At 41.2% G+C, this 6265-nt stretch overlaps 1 pseudogene; it reads left to right on the top strand.

The window, feature by feature from the left end:
• The first annotated feature begins 1657 nt into the window (after positions 1–1657).
• Positions 1658–2937, top strand: LOC119038285 (zinc finger CCHC domain-containing protein 9-like; annotated as a pseudogene).
• Positions 2938–6265: the final 3328 nt, after the last annotated feature.

The raw sequence follows: 6265 nt of genomic DNA, 5'->3' as shown, positions 1-6265 counted from the left end.
CGACTGGGAGTTTCTCACATTACCACAACTCCCACAGATTTTTGTAGCCAGAGGTCTTGATGCTTTATTTCTCTGTGCCAGAACCCTGGCTTGTGTGGTGTGTGTTGCTCCCCAGTTTTTTTCTCCTGGTTTATCCACAAGTGAATGTGAGACTATCTGGTCCAACAGCTGCTGCCTCGACCTGTGTCCTCTCCATCTCAACTGCCCGTCTCTTCCCTTCCTACCAGTCTGGGTGAATGTTTTTACTTTATCTACTTGGTTGTTGGACTTCCACACAGTTCTATTTTCTGGCAGTTCTGGTTGTTTTATGTTTTTAAATGTGTTGTTGTCCTTCTTCTGGTTGTGTGGAGAAGTAAAGCATATCTATTTATGCCTCCATCTTGGCTGGAAGTCCTATCTTTCATATCCGTATTTGATGAATCACAGTTATTGATTTGTGAATAATGTACCAATCTTGCTTCCCTGGAAGAACTCCCACTTGATCATGGTGTATAATCTTTTTGGTGTATTGCGGGATCTGGCTTGCTAATATTTTGTTGACAATATTAGCGTCAAAAATATTGGCCTATAATTTTCTTTCTTTGTTGGTATTTATCTTGTTTTGGAATTAGGAGAATACTGGCCTTGTAGAAAGTGCTTAGTAATCTTCCCTCCTCTTGAATTTTTTGGAATAGTTTGAGAAGGAGTGGCAATAGTTCTTTGAATTATTGGTAAAATTTGCCTGTGAAGCCATGTGGTTCAGGACTTTTGTGTGCAGGGAGGTTTTTGATTACTGCTTGATTTCATACATTGTTATTGGTCTATTCAGGTTTTTTGCTTGTTCCTGATTCAGTTTTGGGAGTTTGTATGTTTCTAGAAATTTGTGCATTTCACCCAGGTTGACCAATTTCTTGACATATAGCTGTTCACAGTAATTTCTTATAATACCTTGTATTTCTGTGATATCAGTTGGTACTGATATCACATTTCTAATTTTTTTATGTTTTCTTTTTTGATGAGCTTGGTTAAAGGTTTGTCAATCTTGTTTATCTTTTTGAGGAACCAACTCTTGGTGTCATTGATCTTCTGTATTGTTTTTTAGTTTATATGTCACTGATTTCTGTGCTTATCTTCATTATTTCTCTCCTTATACTTGTTCTGGGCTTTGTTTATTGATTTTCTAGTTCTTTTAGGTATAGTGTTACATTGTTTTTTTGAGAATTTTTGTCTTGCTTTTTGAGGTAGGCCTGTAGTGCTCTGAATTTCCCTTTCAGGGCTGCTTTTGATGATTTGAGTTGTTGTATGTTCATTTTCATTTGTTACCAGGAAATTTTTATCTACTTATTGACCTCATTAGTTACCAATTCATTTTTTAATAACATGTTATTTAGCCTCCAAGTATTTGAATGTGGATAATGTCATCTTGTTATCTAATTCACTGATTAACTCCTCTGCCTCATATAACCTACTGTTGATTCCTTCAAGTGAATTCTTCTTTAAATATTGCAATCTCTCTTTCTGACTGGTTCTTCTTTATGGTTTCTATATCCTATTTTATTAAAAAAATTATTGGGTGGCCTCTACAGTTTCCTGGTACCTGGCTGGATGGCACAGGGCCTGGCTGCTAAGCATCGAATGGCCCTCAGCACCATCTTGATATAGCATCTCCGATGAAAAAATGAGAAGATGGGCATGAGTTCCTACCACACATAACAAAAGACCCTTGCCTGCAACATCATGGGAGGATATGAAGAAGGGGTCCTTTGAGGAAAAAAGCCAAAACCTACCAAAAAGTAAACAACTTGAAGCCAATAGGCTGTCCCTTAAAAATGATGCACCCCGAGCAAAACATAAAAAGAACAAAAGGAAAAAGTAGTACTTAAATTAAGATGTGAATGGATCCATGGAATACCTAAGACAAAACTCCCAAATGGCTCAAATGGAGAGGTAATAGCAACAAACAGTCAGGAAGTGTTAGGTTAGGCCGGAATTAGATAAAATTAGCAAGGAGGAACTGGAGGGAGGCACCAGACTGTCTCAGCAAGGGAGATAGAAAAATTAAAGAAAGTAAAAAGAGTGCTGAACAAGATAAACTGCCCGTGTATGACCTTGTCTTTGCATGGTCTTGTCTTTGCAGAAAAGTATCCATTGTAGTAAGCAGATATGTGTGTGTGTTCTCTCAAAATAGCCAATTGCTAACAGCTACGTCTGCTTCTGTATTTGCTTGCTTGCTTGTTTGCTCACCCCAATAAAAACCCCAGGCTGTAAGCGCCAGGTGCGACTCTCATCTGTAGCCATTTTGGCACCGTGTCTCTGGAGACACCCTGAGAATTCGCCCCTGCGCAGGTAAAAACTTTGAAACTTTGGCCAATAAAGTTCCATCATAAACTCCTGAAGGCTTCGGACATTTCTTGCTTGCATTGGGGTATGTTACAGAAGTAAAGGAAGAAATTGCAGTTGCTTTAAAGAAAGTCAAAGGGAAGGAAGAGAATTAAAAGACAAGCAGCAAAGAAAAATGGAATGATATGTTTTCATTGTAGAAAATCTGGCCATGGGACTGCAGATTCCCAGCCACCCTTGAGAATCAAGATGTGGGCACTGGAATATGTTATTGATGTGGATCTACAGAGCACAAAATAACCAAGTGCAAGGCTAAAGTAGACCCAGCTCTTGGTGAATTTTCTTTTGCAAAATGCTTTTTTTTTAATGGGGAAATGGGGCACTTGTCTAGATCTTTCCCCAATAATCCAAAAGGAGTCTATGTCGATGGTGGTTGCTGCAGACTTTGTGGCTCTGTGGAACATTTTAAGAAAGATTGCCCTCAAAGTCAGAATCCAGATTGAATGGCTACAGTTGGTCTCTTGAAAGGGAATGAGTGAGGACTATGAAGAAATTTTGGATGTGCCTAAACCACAGAAACCCCAAACAAAGATTCCTAAAGTTGTTACTTTTGAATAATAATTTGTACTATCATAAATTACTACCTCATTACATTCTGAACTGGGCCTTCTTCACAAGTTGGAGCTGGGCTCCTGTGGAGAGGCCTGTGTTGTAGATATAAGTATGATCTGGATGTTTGAATGGTTTCCTGCATTCTGTCCATCAAGGAGTGTGGAGAAAATCACTGGAGAAAAGCATAAGATGTTTAAATTGGATTATTTAAAAGAACCATTTTAACAGTTTATGGGTATGTAAGTGGTTATGTAGCTAATTGTAACAGTTATCTTTTCCTTAAAAACAAAATTATGCATTCATCTGAACCACTCGGAAATACAGGGTAACCGCTCTGCATTTGGAAATGAATTTTTAGGTACATTGCTTTTTAGGTTCAAAGTATCATTTTAATTATAAGTTGCCACAAAATCTGCTGTATTTTTATAATATTTAATAAAAAACTTATTTGAAAAAATTATTGTATTTTTTCATTACCATTTAATCCCCTTATTCCTTTTTTGCTCAATCCCTCCAACCCCTGTCCTCCTCACTCTCAGATAGTTGTCATCCTGCTCTCTATGAGTCTGTCTCTATTTTGTTTATTATTTCAGTTTCTTCACTAGATTCTACATGTAAGTGAGATATTATGATATTTGTCTTTCTCTGACTGGCTTATTTCACTTAGCATGTTTTCCAGGTCCATCCATGCTGTCACAAGGGGTAAAATGATATTTTTTATGGCTGAGTCATATTCCACTGTGTAAATGACAAAGTCTGTCCAGAAAGTATCCAGCCATGTACTATGAAAATGAGAGACATTTATTGAAGAAGATATAAGAAACATTGCACATGGGGCAATGACACCTCAGTCCCCTTCAAAGTAGGTACCTTGGGACCTTATACACTTCTAATCACCATCAGCCACCCATTGTATTTTTTTGCATCTCATCAACAGTCTGAAATCTCTTCCCTTTCAAAGGTGATTTTAGTTTTGGGAATACCCAGAAGTCACAGCGTGCCTAATCTCAGCTGTAGAATTGCTGAGTCACCTGGGTGAATTGATGTTTTACCAAAAAAAATTGTGCATGAGATGTGGTGCATGAGCAGGCACATTGTTGTGATGAAGCTGTCAATCACCAGTTGCCCATAGCTGCAGCCTTCTGAATCATCTAAATGGTTTCTGCAGAGGAATTTTCAAGCTTAGCAAAAGTTGATGCAGATTCATTGCTCTACTCACTCGGTCATTTTGAATGTTATTGTTTTTGGGTCCAGTTGGTGGGGTTCAGAAAAAGGTTGCTTTCAGATAATATGTGAAGCCAGCCCTAGTCTATCTGTCTGCAGCTACCAGGAAATTCACTGCTTGTATCTGTGTTTACTAGAACTTCTTGTGCATGTGAGGGGCCAATCTGTGTAAAATGGACAGCTCTTTCCTGATTGGAGCTGGTGGCAGCTGTGTTAAGGAGCTGAGGCTCTCTGAGGCCAGCCTCCCCTTTTAGCCTCTTTACCCTTTCCTGGGATTACCTGATTTTTCTCCACAACCTCCTGATGAGGGTCTGTAATCTAATACCAGCTCTGTTGATATTAGGACTAGCAGGTTTCTACTTTGTTGATCCTGCAGACTCTAGGGCACCCAGTGAGGGAAGTGTAGCCCCAACTCAAAGCCAACCCCTCACTCTTTGCCAGAGCCTCTGGCACTTGCTTCCTTAAGGGGGTTCAGTGCTGATTCAGGATGGGTACATTGAACTTTCCCTTTGCAGAAGTGGGCTCAGCAGCTCTGAACTTCAAGGGATAGATAGAAAGAGCATCCCATGGGGATTGGGGCAAGATCAGACCACAAGTGGAGGCTAAACTCTCTTTCTCATTCCAAGACCTCAATAGGAGGCTAAGCTCTCTGTTCCCGGGAGACAGCCTTCAAATGTCGTACACTTTGAAAGTCCTTGTTTGGAGTTTTTCTTTCTTCTAGCTGTGGAAATGCACTCAGCAGGGAAATCTTGGACTTGGAAGATTGATGTACAGAGGTTCCCCTTTGGAGGTGGTTTCTGCAACCCTGCAAAAGGAGAATTGACACTTCTTTCCCTTCCCAGGGTTTTGTAGGCTGTGAGTGGATTTGCCACACTACAAAGTATACCAGATACTCAACTCTCACCCTTCTAACTCCCAGCCCACAGCCTTTGCAAGAGACACAGTCCAGAACTCTCTTCTCCACACAGCCTCTGGTTTGCTTACAAGCTGAGCTGAGTAGGGCCCCCCACCCCAAATTCCTGATTGCACAAATTTCTTATCTCTCTGCCCAGCTGGTTTTAGTGGAAAAAAATCCAGAAATCCAGCATGGCTTGGCATGGCTGAGAAAAGTTCAAATTGGTCCCCAAACCCCATAATTTTCCTGTTTTGCTAGGTTCCTCTCTGTAGCTGCAGGAGCAGGGGTAGCTCACAAATGGGGGGCAGGGTACTGCCCACACCCTTGAGAGTGTAAAAATCAGTTCTCTTTCCCAATCCACTCAGCACATTATTTGTTTTGGTTTCCTCCTTTGGCCTCCCTTACAATCAGAGATCCCTATTGTGCCACTACTGGCTGCCACTCTCAGAAACCATACTGATGTGGTTTCTTTCTTAGTCTGAGTTGTATAGTTAACACTTCTACCAGCTGCCCCAACCATAGAGGCAGTTTATGCTGAATTTGTGATCTCTGATTTTCACAAGAGTGGTGGACCTTCATTGTATCCCACCACCAGAGACCCTATAGACTCCCCTTCCCTCTCTATTGTTGTGAGTATTTTTATGACCCCACCGTTCAAAGGGAAGGGAGCTCCATTGCTGTGACTTCAGTCTGGCCTCTTTGCCAGAGGAACAGCTGGGCACTGGGTCCTCACCTGACTACATTTCAGTTCCTTTAAATAAGTCTCTCTGCAGTACTGATTCACTGTCTGCTTCTCTGCCTGTAAAACCACCCCAAGGAGTGAAAAGTCTCTCAAATTCATGGTTGGCTGAAACCTGTAGGAGCCTCTAATAGACCCAGGTGCTGCCAAATGGTCCCTTCAGCAGTCTGAGCCCTTATCCTGAGCTCTCCAAGTTGGCACCACAGCAATGGAAACTGATTGTTGGGAGTGTGCAGTCTTGGTCTTACAATCACAGTGCATCTATCCCCCCAAGTTTTGTTGATTACCGTTAGGGATCCTAGTGTGGGACTAAGACCCCTTGCTCTGAGGTAGGATGGAGCTCCAAAACTATGGTTTCTGTCTGGTCTCTCAGCTGTAAGAGGAGCCACACACATGGTATTTCCCTTTCCATTTATGAAATCCCCTTACCAGATGGTGTGAAGCATCTTCTGCATTCCTTGGCTTCAAAACTTCAT

This window comes from Artibeus jamaicensis, unplaced genomic scaffold (assembly GCF_021234435.1).
Source record: "Artibeus jamaicensis isolate MK-2021 breed Jamaican fruit bat unplaced genomic scaffold, CSHL_Jam_final contig_1157, whole genome shotgun sequence".
Classification (NCBI taxonomy): domain Eukaryota; kingdom Metazoa; phylum Chordata; class Mammalia; order Chiroptera; family Phyllostomidae; genus Artibeus; species Artibeus jamaicensis.
Note: the sequence above shows the minus strand (reverse complement) of the source record. Positions and strands in the feature narration are given on the sequence as shown.